The sequence below is a fragment of the Rattus norvegicus genome, chromosome 17 (assembly GCF_021556685.1).
Source record: "Rattus norvegicus strain SHRSP/BbbUtx chromosome 17, alternate assembly SHRSP_T2T, whole genome shotgun sequence".
NCBI lineage: Eukaryota > Metazoa > Chordata > Mammalia > Rodentia > Muridae > Rattus > Rattus norvegicus.
Genome location: NC_141550.1, coordinates 70674444 through 70688259, shown reverse-complemented (window position 1 = coordinate 70688259; position 13816 = coordinate 70674444).

The window sequence follows — 13816 nt, the reverse complement described above, 5'->3', positions numbered from 1 at the left end:
ACTCAACAACCAATGCACTGATGTGATCGCACAATGTACTTTCCAGAATCATAGAGGGATTCGTGAGTACATATGCTTTTAAAGACCGCAGCTTCTGTTAATAATATTTTAAAATAAAACTCAATATATCTACCTCAAAATCTCTGTAGGCTATCATTTTATCATTTGCTACATTTGGTTTCTTTCTGTTCTTCTTATGGGGCCAAATAGGCAAGAAAACTTCTGTTAGCAAAAATAAAATCAGAGGGGCTGTCATCATCAGCCTTCCTGGACATTTCGTCTGTCTGAATTTCTGCCCCATGCAGGAAGTGCTCCTGATGGCCTGAAAGTGAAATGGCCCCCAAAGTTCACATGTTTGAACCCCCAATCCACTTCTGATGAGTCCACTTGAGAAGCCTGGGAGGTAGACCCTCACCAGCAGGTTAAGGTCACTAGTAGCCATCTACGATCACCATGACAGGAGCTCTGCCACCTTCTCCCACTGCTAAGGATGGAGCCCCTGCTGCCCCTGTAGTGTCCCCACTAAAGTTTCACTGAAACCATGAGCCAAAGTAGACCTTCTCCCCCCCCCATACCTTCTGTGCCATATTTCTGTCCCACCTAACTCTGTTCACTCTGTGCTTGTGGCCCTTGTCCACAACTCAGTGATGACAGTGTCTCACGTTGGTTATTGTTACTACTTCATCTTCTCAGGATCAAATGTTTCCTGATACTCTCCAATTATTACTCAGAAGAACATTCTCATTCATGTCATAACTTGGCCTGGAAAAAAAAAACAATTTCTTAGGAAAAAACAAATCTAAGTACTAAATTTTTTAATCCTTACATTTTACAAACATTTTACTGGCTATTCTTGGAAATGAGGTTTATCCAAGTGAAAGGAATTCAATGGGGAAAGTGCTTAAGAGAAGCAGGGACACTTTCTCACAGAAGAACAGGGTTTGGCTAGCACTGGGATTCACTGAAGCTTTGCTATGCTCCTCACTTGGGGGTTGGGCTTGTTTCTGTTCTTCTGCCTGTACTTAGCAGCCCTGCTTCTTTCTCAAGCCTGGACAGACTCACATCAGCTGCTTAGTTGGATCCTTAAATGAGCAAAGCATTTTTTCCTTCCAGATCTCATGGCGAATGTTTTCAACTTTTAATGTATAGGTGCACCTGTCCTTGCATCTCTGATCTTTCACTCATAGACTGGATTCAATACTTGTCATACCAACGCTGAATAAGAACTATAGAGTGCTTCGCTTAAGAAGGGTGCATGAGGAATGCCTGTGTCTCTCTGACTTGAAGCCATAGAAGATAATAGTAGATAATCCTTTTCCTGAGAGCAGGAAGCAGTTCATTCTCGAGAACAGCAGACACTTGAGAAGTTCCAGGGTTTCCCTCCTCCCATCTGGAAGTCATCCTGGGCAGCAGTAAGCTGGCCTCTGTTGCCACCCAGTGTCCCACTGCAGCCAGATCTCAGAGATGCCTGAGGCAGGAGGTCAACAGGTGGTGAAAATTAGTTGATACTTGGCTCTTGGGGAGCTGCCAGGAGAAGGCCTTGGGATTAAACCACTGTGCTCTTGCTCTGGCCTTCCTCCCTCAGCATTTGTTCTCCTTGGAAAAACCCAGACAAATGAGCAGAAAGCATGAACATTGCCCTTGTTTTCAGGGCGGTGACTCTTTCCTCCCCATGGGTGTTGTTTTAAAATTATAATAAATAAGTGGCTGTCTTTATCCCCCACTAGGTCTGGCACCACAGTGCCCCAAGATATCTGCTAGGTATCTTGCCAGAAACACACATCCCAACTCCGTGGCAGCCCAGGGTTTCTGCTGCCACTCACTCTCTTAAACATAAATCGCTACATGATAGAACACACAGCACAATAACCTCTGATCCAGTAATTGCCCACCTAGACATACAAAGCCCTGTACACACCCATCCCCTAAAAACATTCATAACAGCCTGTAAAGGTACAGCACGGAACCTTAACGTCAGCCTCCATGTTCTCTCCGCAGCTACTCTGCCATCTTCTGTCTCCAGTCCTTTCCGTTTCAGTCTCCTCCTCTTCCCTCAAACTTTTCTCCCGCCCATCCTTCCTTCTCGTCCAATGACAGACCTCATTCTATCCTGTACCTGCCCTCACCTGTATGACATCCTATAATGGACACCTATGTATCAACTTCAAACAAGATAAAACACCAGGAAAGTCTGTGGTGAGGATACATGTTATATGTAACTCCCCAGACATTTTTGGCCTCAGAGTGTACCCTCATAGTCATAGTCTCAGGCATCTAAATGCTTAGTCCCTAGTTAATGGTGCTGTTTGGGGAGACTTGGCATGTATGGCCTTATTGGAGGATGGGCATCACTGGATACAATTCTCTTTCTGACTTGATTTGAGCCTACAGTTCCAAATGTGAGCTTTCAGCTTGCTACTCTAGCCACCAAGCCAACCACTTCCCTACCTTAATGTACTCCAGAGCTGTAAGCCAGAATAAATGTTTTCTTGTATAAATTGCCTTGGTGGTGGTGTTTTGTCACAGTGATAGAAAAACAAATTAATACAGTTTCTAGTATTCACTGTCGGCATGACTGAACAGAAGTTCACTAGGAGGGTTTTGAATATCCACCGAAAGCATAGACTCTCTAGGAAGCCATGCCATCGCCTGCTCCTATTTCACTGAACTTGGCAAACAAAAGAGGGAGCTGAAGTAGAAACACAGCAACACTTTTTTTGTGAAAGATCCACCAGGAATTTGATTCTCCATTTGGCCTGGGGGGTGGGTGTGAAACCTGTGAAGAAATTCAAGACATTTCTCTAAGGAGAGAGGTATGTCAGGTTTGGACTCTCACCCGATCCCCCCTACCCCCAACTTTCCTTCAAGTCCCATGCTGTGGCAGTAACTTCAAAAGGCTTTGTAGAGTGTGGTGGATAAGGAAAGATGTGTCCTCTGCATTCTCTTTGGTTACAACTCTAACAGCAATCTTGATTCTCATGCTGCCAAAGGAGAAGAATTCATAGGTGGGCAGAGATAGAATGAGCAAGCAGTCAAGATTTAGTTCAAGAGTCTAGAAAGCAAAGGTAGGAACCAGCATGTATTACAGAATGTCCAAGCAGAGTGGGCATGAAACACATAGGCTTAAAACTTGGTGCAAAGCTAGATGAGAATGCAGTTGTGTGCATCTGCAAACCCAGGACTCCGAGAGCAAGATGGAGAGCAGAGGAAGAAGAATCACCCAGAAACTTATAGGCCAACAAGTCTGAGTACACAGCAAAAACAAGAGAGACAGAACCTGACTTAAGGGGCGGTGGGAGTGGAGAAATGATGCAGGGTAATCTAGTTTCAAAGCTACAATGAATGTGTAAATTTAACAAGTAGAGTCTTGGCAGACTGCACCTTTTATAAAGCGGTCACTCATTGAATTGATCGTTAGTAGTTGGCTCCTGGATTAGTAGCCAGTGTGGTACCCAGGTAAGCTGTATCCATTTCTCAGTGCCAACTGAAATGATTAGTTCAATATGACAGCTGGCAGGAGCAATGGAAATGAGCATTGCAGACACAGCATAGCAGCTCACAGTGGGCAAACAGCTGGCCAGAGCAAGAACGAGGCATTGTCCAGTGGAACCAAAGCAATCCTGACCAGCTGTTGGTGACTTTACCCAGACAGAGGGGAAGAGAAGACCCTCGGGGAACCACCAGGAAATAGAATGACATTCACAGTAATCTTCATTTATTAATACGTCATCAGGAGTCTGATGCATTTCATAGAGATCCATTTCCTCGTCTTCAGAACAATCCTTAGGAAGCCTTGGCACCATTCCGGTGTGGTAGAAATGAAACTAAGCCACAAGAATAAAGGGACTTAATAAGACCCTCATAATCCCAGTGAAGAAACCGAATTCAAGCTATGAACGGAAGTTCCTTCAAAGGCACTGAATTTGAGCTTATGGGTTATTTAATTATCACGGGTTAAAGGTGGGGTGTGCTTAAGCAGAGATGAAGTGTAAATCTCAAAGTGCAAGTTGTATTGGGACGTCTGGCCTAATTTGAAAGCAACTGCCATAGTCTCTCTCCCTCTTAATTTGCATGTCTGTGGTTGTACAATATTTTATAAATGTATGTCTGCCTTTATTTAATTCATTTTTAGTTGGATATTTCATTTATTTACATTTCAAATGTTATCCCCTTTATTGGTTTCCCCTCTGCAAAGCCCCCATCCTATCTCCCCTTACCCTGCTTCTATGAGGGTGCTCCCCGACCCACCCTCCCACCCACTCCCACCTTACCGCCCTAGCATTCCTCTACACTGGGGCATCAAGCCTTCACAGGACCAAGGGCTTCTCCTTCCGTTGATGACAGATAAGGACCCTTTAGCTCCTTCAGTCCTTTCCCTAACTCCTCCATTGGGGTCCCTGTTCTCAGTCCAATAATTGGTTTGAAGCATCCACATCTGAATTGGTCAGGATCTGGCAGAGACTCTCAGGAGGCAACTGTATCAGGTTCCTGTCAGCAAGCACTTCCTGGCATCCACAATAGTGTCTGGGTTTGGTGTCTGCACGTGGGATGGATCCCCAAGTGGGACAGTCTCTGGATGGCCTTTCCTTCAGTCTCTGCTCCACTCTATTTAATTCTTGAGGTTTGCACTCATACAATAGTGGCATCAAGGTTATGGGGATAACTGCTTTGGGGTTAGATTTAAGGCCAGATCCACAGAAAAGAACTGAAGCCTAAACTCTAAACCTAGTCAAAAGTCCATGACTTGAAAGGTCACAAGTTGTTAGGGAGAACCTACTATAGATGTTTGCTGAGTGACATGATTCCAAGCTCCTTTTAAATATTTCTGATAATGCAAATGGATTAGTGCTACCCTCAACCTTAACCAAAGATACTTCTCTCTGCTGTGGTGAGCAGCTAATGTGGAGACTCACTGCTGATCAAAGAGAACAGTAGTTGAGCGCTTGGCCCTAAATAAATAAGTCTCTCTCTCTCTCTCTCTCTCTCTCTCTCTCTCTCTCTCTCTCTCTCTACACACACACACACACACACACACACACACACACACACACATACAGAGAGGGGAGGGGAGGGGGAAGGTGGAAATAATATTAGTTTGAAAATGGGAATGAATGTAACACTGGTGGTGTCTGTGTGGATTTTAGTAGAATGAGTAGTGTTTGAGCTACTCTTCAGTTGCAGTGATAAAATACCATGACTAGAACAACTCATGAAAGGAAGAGGTCATTCTGGCCTACAGTTTCAGAGGTGTAAGAGTCTGCCATGGTTGGGAGGCATGGCAGCAAACTGCAGGAGAAAGAAGCTGTGAGCTCACATTTTCACCAACAAACAAGAAGCAGGAAGAGGAAACCAGAAGTGGAGCAAGGCTCTGTACTCTCAAAGCCCACCTGCAGTGCTGTGCTTCCCCCTAACAAGGCTAACTCAGAGCTTCTCCCAAATATTGACACCAACTGGGGATCATGTATTCCAAAGGGGGTGCTATGGGGAACATTTCTCTTTCCAACCCACCACAGGTAGTCTTGTTCTAAGAAGATTGATTTTTTTTAAATTTATAAATAAAGAAATACAGTTAAGTAAAACTGAGACAATAGCAATAATGAAACGATAAAATTCAAATATGTTGCTAAAGATCCCACTTTCCTCTAGAGACAAAAATCAAGAACTAAAATTACCAAACTTCTTTCTTTTTTTTTTTTCTTTTTCTTTTTCTTTTTTCTTTTTTCTTTTTTTTCCCCCAGAGCTGAGGACTGAACCCAGGGCCTTGCACTTGCTAGGCAATCCCTCTACCACTGAGCTAAATCCCCAACCCCAGCTTCTTTGATTAGTAGGGACACGGGACACACCAAAATGTTAGCCCCAATCAAACTAATTGTGTAAGACCCAATGTATGTCTTAATCTTTATGGAAGCAATTCATTATTATAGATTTTCCAATTTTGATTTTGTTGGAGAGTTCACAGCTCTCCCAAATACCCAGCATGACTTTAAGCTCATCCATTTACATGTTGGAACTGGATTACCACTACAAAGGGAACAGTGGCCAGAAAGAATGTTTCCTTCCTGACTGGTCCACGTGAAGCTCAGCATACTTTACACTGCTAGCATGGCCTGCTGGGCTTCGCCAGCCTCCTGCAGTGGCCAGAACAGCCAGCAGAGGGAGGTGTGAGTACTTGGTCTGCCTACAGTGCACTTTGTTAATCAAAAGAGCTTAAACTCTGTGAGTTGCCTATAGAATATCTTCTCCCCAAACAAACTGCAATTTGGGGTGCTTCTTCCCAAAGGATAATGACTAAAAGAGATAGAGTAAGTTAAGAAATTACAAGTTTTTGAATTAGTAGATTTGTTAGAAAAGAAATTACAGCAATTCTGAGTATCAAAATTAACGCTGAGAATTATCTCTGGATGAAGTATTCTAAGAAATGGATTACTAAAAGGAATTGTGACGCGGTTGTGACAGAAGTGAAACCAGGATGAAAAGGGAATAAACAAATGTTTATGAATGGATTGAGTGGCTGACCCTCAACAAGATATGCACACCAGCCCCTCTAAAGCTTAGAAAGATAAAGGACGAAGGAGGGGTAGAAAGAATACAAGGGCTGGAGCATAGCGAGAAGGGCTTTCAAGTGCCATCTTCTGGGCATGACCTGGCCATTTCAATCCTGATCTCACAGCAGTTGTGGTCAACTATACTGGGTCTGTGCAAGAATGGGCCCTTCAACAGTCAGTCAGCAATGGGTAGCAGGGCCAAAGGGGACTCCTCCTCCATGCTGAACTATTGGCTAATGATAGAACTCCATGACCTTCAGGACAGCCCTGAAGTCTGTGGGAGAGAACGCTGAAAACATGATTTCAAAAATATATAATTTCTCAACTATGCAAAATATAAGGATGCAATGTGAATTGTATAAGGAGCTTCACGGGCCTAAAAGAACAGAGGTAGCTGCACTATGAGCCAGCTGGTCAGAAAGACATAAGGATGAACATGAAGAGAATTAGGGAGTGTTGATTGGAGGGCAAGATCCCAACCAGCTAAGCTGTTTTGTTTTGTTTATGCTTACAAAGGCAGGCAGATTCCTGAGTTAAAGGTCAGCCGGGGACAGAGGGAGTTTAGGTCCAGGGCCAGGCATTGTAGGGATAGCAATTTCAGGGCAGGGTCCCACCCAGCTATTTTATTGTTTGTGCTTGAGCTTGCTAACTCTTCCTAAGAATCAAGGGGCTGAATAATGGGATGCTGATTCATGGGATAATCAAAAGGGAACCTAGGTTAATGACTAGATTGATATAGAAATAAAAGACTGGTCTTTTAATCTGCAAAAGATGACCTCTCCAGAAGATTTTTTAGAATTGCATAAAAGGGCTGGAGAGATGGCTCAGAGGTTCAGATCACTGACTGCTCTTCCAGAGGTCCTGAGTTCAAATCCCAGTAACCACATGGTGGCTCATAACTGTCTGTAATGGGATCTGATGTCCTCTTCGGGTGTGTCTGAAGACAGCTACAGTATATTTGTATATAATACATAAATAAATCTTTTTTTAAAGAGTTGCAAAAAAAGCTGTCTTGAGCAGGGAACTGTCTGGAGATCTCCAAAGAAATCTGGCAAGAGAACAAAAGAGAGAGCTAGAGAGTGAGAGCGAGAGCAAGAGAGCAAGAGAGAGGCAATCTAGAAAGCTGTTTCTATCAGAACATAGGCCATTAGCTTGTAGCCCATGACTTACAGTAGTTTGTTTTGAAGCTCCCAGATACCCCTTCTCTCTGGAACCCTTCTCCAAGCTGAGGCCAGTCCTTGGCAATAGGGTAGGAGTAACAGAATCCATCATATATAAAGCCTAAGAACAAATTTAATTTTCAAAGAACACACATATGTTTGGACAAGAGCTGTAACCAGTTGGTAACTCTATCTGCCTAACGTGCTAGAGAGCCTGGGTTCAATCCCCAGTACCATTCAAACCAGTGCACTGCTCACCTAGCATCCGAGACCTCAGGAGGTAAAGTCAGGAGGATCAAGTGTTCAAGGTCAGGCTCGGCTACATAGTGAGCCTGAGGCCAGCCAGGGGTACATGAAATAAAAGTTAGTACCTAGAAGATGTTTAACATAGAAACGCTAACAGAAGTATAATGTGAAGAAAATACATGTTTGGTCAAAATGTTGGTTCAACATATCTTTACACACATTAATATAGAATGATGTGGAACGGGGTCACCCTGATGGTTCACGAAGCACCGGCCTCCAAGCCTGATAACCTGAGTTTTAAAGCCTGGGATGTGGCACGCCCATGACAGGAGAGACCCAAACCCTGCAGATTATCCTGTGACCTCCCCATGGGGGCATATACATAAGTACAATCCTCACCTCCATAAAAAGTAAATGGAATATTGGAGAACATCAAGAAAAATGGGGAAGTATTGACCAGTGATTGTCTCTGGGAGGTGGGGAAAAAAAATGAACAATTGTGATTGCCATAGCTTCCTCACCAAAAACATTCTGGAAATGGGTCTCTACTGGTGTGGCCTGAGAGATGTGTTAGTTTGCTTAACTAACCATTGTAACTAAAGGGATAAAATACAGCCCCAGATAAATGGCATGACTAGGCAGTGTGGAGGGAGAGGGGGAAGAAAAGGAGTGAACAGTGAGGGACCCTAATGAATGTCATCAGGCAAAGCGGGGCCATGTCCACTCCAGGCTCCTCATCCAGGGCTTTCATGCCAGAAACTTGACCATTGTGCATTTATTTACAGAATGCAAAAACCAAGTAATGCCTCGTGGCAGAAACTCATTGTTTAAAAAAAATTCCCTTTCACTTTCCGTTTTATTTACAGTGACATTTGCTTTGCTTCGCTTATGCCTCTTAAAATGCCAAGCCAGCTGTATGAAGTGGTTGTAAGTTTGAATCCCTGTCATGAAAGCAATTTTAGTAAAAATAAATAAGCCTTGTAAAGGATGTATTTACTCAAAAGCAGAATCCTTGCCAAGGAAATGGTAAGAAGGGAGAGGCCGCCATCTAGCGGCTACAGGGTTTTCGTATCAGTGTGAAAACACGAAGGATTTAGAAACAGATTGGCTTAAGGGAGATTATTCTATCAGCAAGAAGAAATAAAATGATTAAAAACTAAATTGGGCATGAGAGCACGTCTGGAACCCGGCAGTTAGGAGGCTTGAGCCAATGGGATGGGTTTGTGGCTATCCCTGGCTACATATTGAGTTTGAGGCTAGCTTGGGCTGCATGAAACTGTGTCTCCCTTCCTGTTCCCCTTCCCAAAATATATGTTTTCTTTAAATAAAAGTCACAAAAGATAAATTTGGAAAAATCATCAAGGAAATAGTTACACAAAATCTCCTCTCACCTCCTATCACTGTGGGGTTACATTAAACCTGGTTCCTGTCTTGGCTTCATGAGATTTTTTTTTGGGGGGGGGGGGGACTAGTCAAATTTCTGTGGCTGTCTTTCACAAATTGCAAAATATAAGTATTCAATTCACACTCATATAACTCGTCATAATACCACTATTAAGTTTTTTTTTTTTTAACTTGAGTATTTCAAGTGTTATTCCCTTTCCCGGTATCCGGGCAAACATCCCCCTCCCCCCTCCCCTTCCTTATGGGTGTTCCCCTCCCAACCCTCCCCCCATTGCCGCCCTCCCCCCACAAGTCTAGTTCACTGGGGGTTCAGTCTTAGCAGGACCCAGGGCTTCCCCTTCCACTGGTGCTCTTACTAGGATATGCATTGCTACCTATGAGGTCAGAGTCCAGGATCAGTCCATGAATAGTCTTTAGGTAGTGGCTTAGTCCCTGGAAGCTCTGGTTGCTTGGCATTGTTGTACACATGGAGTCTCGAGCCCCTTCAAGCTCTTCCAGTTCTTTCTCTGATTCCTTCAACGGGGGTCCTATTCTCAGTTCAGTGGTTTGCTGCTGGCATTTGCCTCTGTATTTGCTGTATTCTGGCTGTGTCTCTCAGGAGCGATCTACATCCGGCTCCTGTCGGTCTGCACTTCTTTGCTTCATCCATCTTGTCTAATTGGGTGGCTATATATGTATGGGCCACATGTGGGGCAGACGCTGAATGGGTGTTCCTTCAGTCTCTGTTTTAATCTTTGCCTCTCTCTTCCCTGCCAAGGGTATTCTTGTTCCCCTTTTAAAGAAGGAGTGAAGCATTCACATTTTGATCATCCGTCTTGAGTTTCATTTGCTCTAGGCATCTAGGGTAATTCAAGCATTTGGGCTAATAGCCACTTATCAATGAGTGCATACCATGTATGTCTTTCTGTGATTGGGTTAGCTCACTCAGGATGATGTTTTCCAGTTCCAACCATTTGCCTACGAATTTCATAAAGTCGTTGTTTTTGATAGCTGAGTAATATTCCATTGTGTAGATGTACCACATTTTCTGTATCCATTCCTCTGTTGAAGGGCATCTGGGTTCTTTCCAGCTTCTGGCTATTATAAATAAGGCTGCTATGAACATAGTGCAGCACGTGTCTTTTTTATATGTTGGGGCATCTTTTGGGTATATGCCCAAGAGAGGTATAGCTGGATCCTCAGGCAGTTCAATGTCCAATTTTCTGAGGATTCTCCAGACTGATTTCCAGAATGGTTGTACCAGTTTGCAATCACACCAACAATGGAGGAGTGTTCCTCTTCCTCCACATCCTCGCCAGCATCTGTTGTCCCCTGAGTTTTTGATCTTAGCCATTCTCACTGGTGTGACGTGAAATCTCAGGGTTGTTTTGATTTGCATTTCCCTTATGACTAAAGATGTTGACCATTTCTTTAGGTGTTTCTCAGCCATTCGGCATTCCTCAGCTGTGAATTCTTTGTTTAGCTCTGAACCCCATTTTTTAATAGGGTTATTTGTTTCCCTGCGGTCTAACTTCTTGAGTTCTTTGTATATTTTGGATATAAGGCCTCTATCTGTTGTAGGATTGGTAAAGATCTTTTCCCAATCTGTTGGTTGCCGTTTTGTCCTAACCACCGTGTCCTTTGCCTTACAGAAGCTTTGTAGTTTTATGAGATCCCATTTGTCGATTCTTGATCTTAGAGCGTAAGCCATTGGTGTTTTGTTTAGGAAATTTTTTCCAGTGCCCATGTGTTCCAGATGCTTCCCTAGTTTTTCTTCTATTAGTTTGAGTGTGTCTGGTTTGATGTGGAGGTCCTTGATCCACTTGGACTTAAGCTTTGTACAGGGTGATAAGCATGGATCGATCTGCATTCTTCTACATGTTGACCTCCAGTTGAACCAGCACCATTTGCTGAAAATGCTATCTTTTTTCCATTGGATGGTTTTGGCTCCTTTGTCAAAAATCAAGTGACCATAGGTGTGTGGGTTCATTTCTGGGTCTTCAATTCTATTCCATTGGTCTATCTGTCTGTCTCTGTACCAATACCATGCAGTTTTTATCACTATTGCTCTGTAATACTGCTTGAGTTCAGGGATAGTGATTCCCCCTGAAGTCCTTTTATTGTTGAGGATAGCTTTAGCTATCCTGGGTTTTTTGTTATTCCAGATGAATTTGCAAATTGTTCTGTCTAACTCTTTGAAGAATTGGATTGGTATTTTGATGGGGATTGCATTGAATCTGTAGATTGCTTTTGGTAAAATGGCCATTTTTACTATATTAATCCTGCCAATCCATGAGCATGGGAGATCTTTCCATCTTCTGAGGTCTTCTTCAATTTCCTTCTTCAGTGTCTTGAAGTTCTTATTGTACAGATCTTTTACTTGCTTGGTTAAAGTCACACCGAGGTACTTTATATTAATTGGGTCTATTATGAAGGGTGTCGTTTCCCTAATTTCTTTCTCGGCTTGTTTCTCTTTTGTGTAGAGGAAGGCTACTGATTTATTTGAGTTAATTTTATACCCAGCCACTTTGCTGAAGTTGTTTATCAGCTTTAGTAGTTCTCTGGTGGAACTTTTGTGATCACTTAAATATACTATCATATCATCTGCAAACAGTGATATTTTGACTTCTTCTTTTCCGATCTGTATCCCCTTGACCTCCTTTTGTTGTCTGATTGCTCTGGCTAGAACTTCAAGAACTATATTGAATAAGTAGGGAGAGAGTGGGCAGCCTTGTCTAGTCCCTGATTTTAGTGGGATTGCTTCGAGTTTCTCTCCATTTAGTTTAATGTTAGCAACTGGTTTGCTGTATATGGCTTTTACTATGTTCAGGTATGGGCCTTGAATTCCTATTCTCTCCAGGACTTTTATCATGAAGGGGTGTTGAATTTTGTCAAATGCTTTCTCAGCGTCTAATGAAATGATCATGTGGTTTTGTTCTTTCAGTTTGTTTATATAATGGATTACGTTGATGGTTTTCCGTATATTAAACCATCCCTGCATGCCTGGAATGAAGCCTACTTGGTCATGGTGGATGATTGTTTTGATGTGCTCTTGGATTCGGTTTGCCAGAATTTTGTTGAGTATTTTTGCATCGATATTCATAAGGGAAATTGGTCTGAAGTTCTCTTTCTTTGTTGTGTCTTTGTGTGGTTTAGGTATAAGAGTAATTGTGGCTTCGTAGAAGGTATTCGGTAGTGATCCATCTGTTTCAATTTTGTGGAATAGTTTGGATAATATTGGTATGAGGTCTTCTATGAAGGTTTGATAGAATTCTGCACTAAACCCGTCTGGACCTGGGCTCTTTTTGGTTGGGAGACCTTTAATGACTGCTTCTATTTCCTTAGGAGTTATGGGGTTGTTTAACTGGTTTATCTGTTCCTGATTTAACTTCGGTACCTGGTATCTGTCTAGGAAATTATCCATTTCCTGAAGATTTTCAAGTTTTGTTGAATATAGGTTTTTATAGTAAGATCTGATGATTTTTTGAATTTCCTCTGAATCTGTTGTTATGTCTCCCTTTTCATTTCTGATTTTGTTAATTTGGACGCACTCTCTGTGTCCTCTCGTTAGTCTGGCTAAGGGTTTATCTATCTTGTTGATTTTCTCAAAGAACCAACTTTTGGTTCTGTTGATTCTTTCTATGGTCCTTTTTGTTTCTACTTGGTTGATTTCCTCTCTGAGTTTGATTATTTCCTGCCTTCTACTCCTCCTGGGTGTATTTGCTTCTTTTTGTTCTAGAGCTTTTAGGTGTGCTGTCAAGCTGCTGACATATGCTCTTTCCTGTTTCTTTCTGCAGGCACTCAGCGCTATGAGTTTTCCTCTTAGCACAGCTTTCATTGTGTCCCATAAGTTTGGGTATGTTGTACCTTCATTTTCATTAAATTCTAAAAAGTTTTTAATTTCTTTCTTTATTTCTTCCTTGACCAGGTTATCATTGAGTAGAGCATTGTTCAATTTCCAAGTGTATGTGGGCATTCTTCCCTTATTGTTATTGAAGACCAGTTTTAGGCCGTGGTGGTCCGATAGCACGCATGGGATTATTTCTATCTTTCTGTACCTGTTGAGGCCCGTTTTTTGACCAATTATATGGTCAATTTTGGAGAAAGTACCATGAGGAGCTGAGAAGAAGGTATATCCTTTTGCTTTAGGATAGAATGTTCTATAAATATCCGTTAAGTCCATTTGGCTCATGACTTCTCTTAGTCTGTCTACATCTCTGTTCAATTTCTGTTTCCATGATCTGTCCATTGATGAGAGTGGGGTGTTGAAATCTCCCACTATTATTGTGTGAGGTGCAATGTGTGTTTTGAGCTTTAGTAAGGTTTCTTTTATGTATGTAGGTGCCCTTGTATTTGGGGCATAGATATTTAGGATTGAGAGTTCATCTTGATGAATTTTTCCTTTGATGAATATGAAGTGTCCTTCCTTATCTTTTTTGATGACTTTTAATTGAAAATTGATTTTATTTGATATTAGAATGG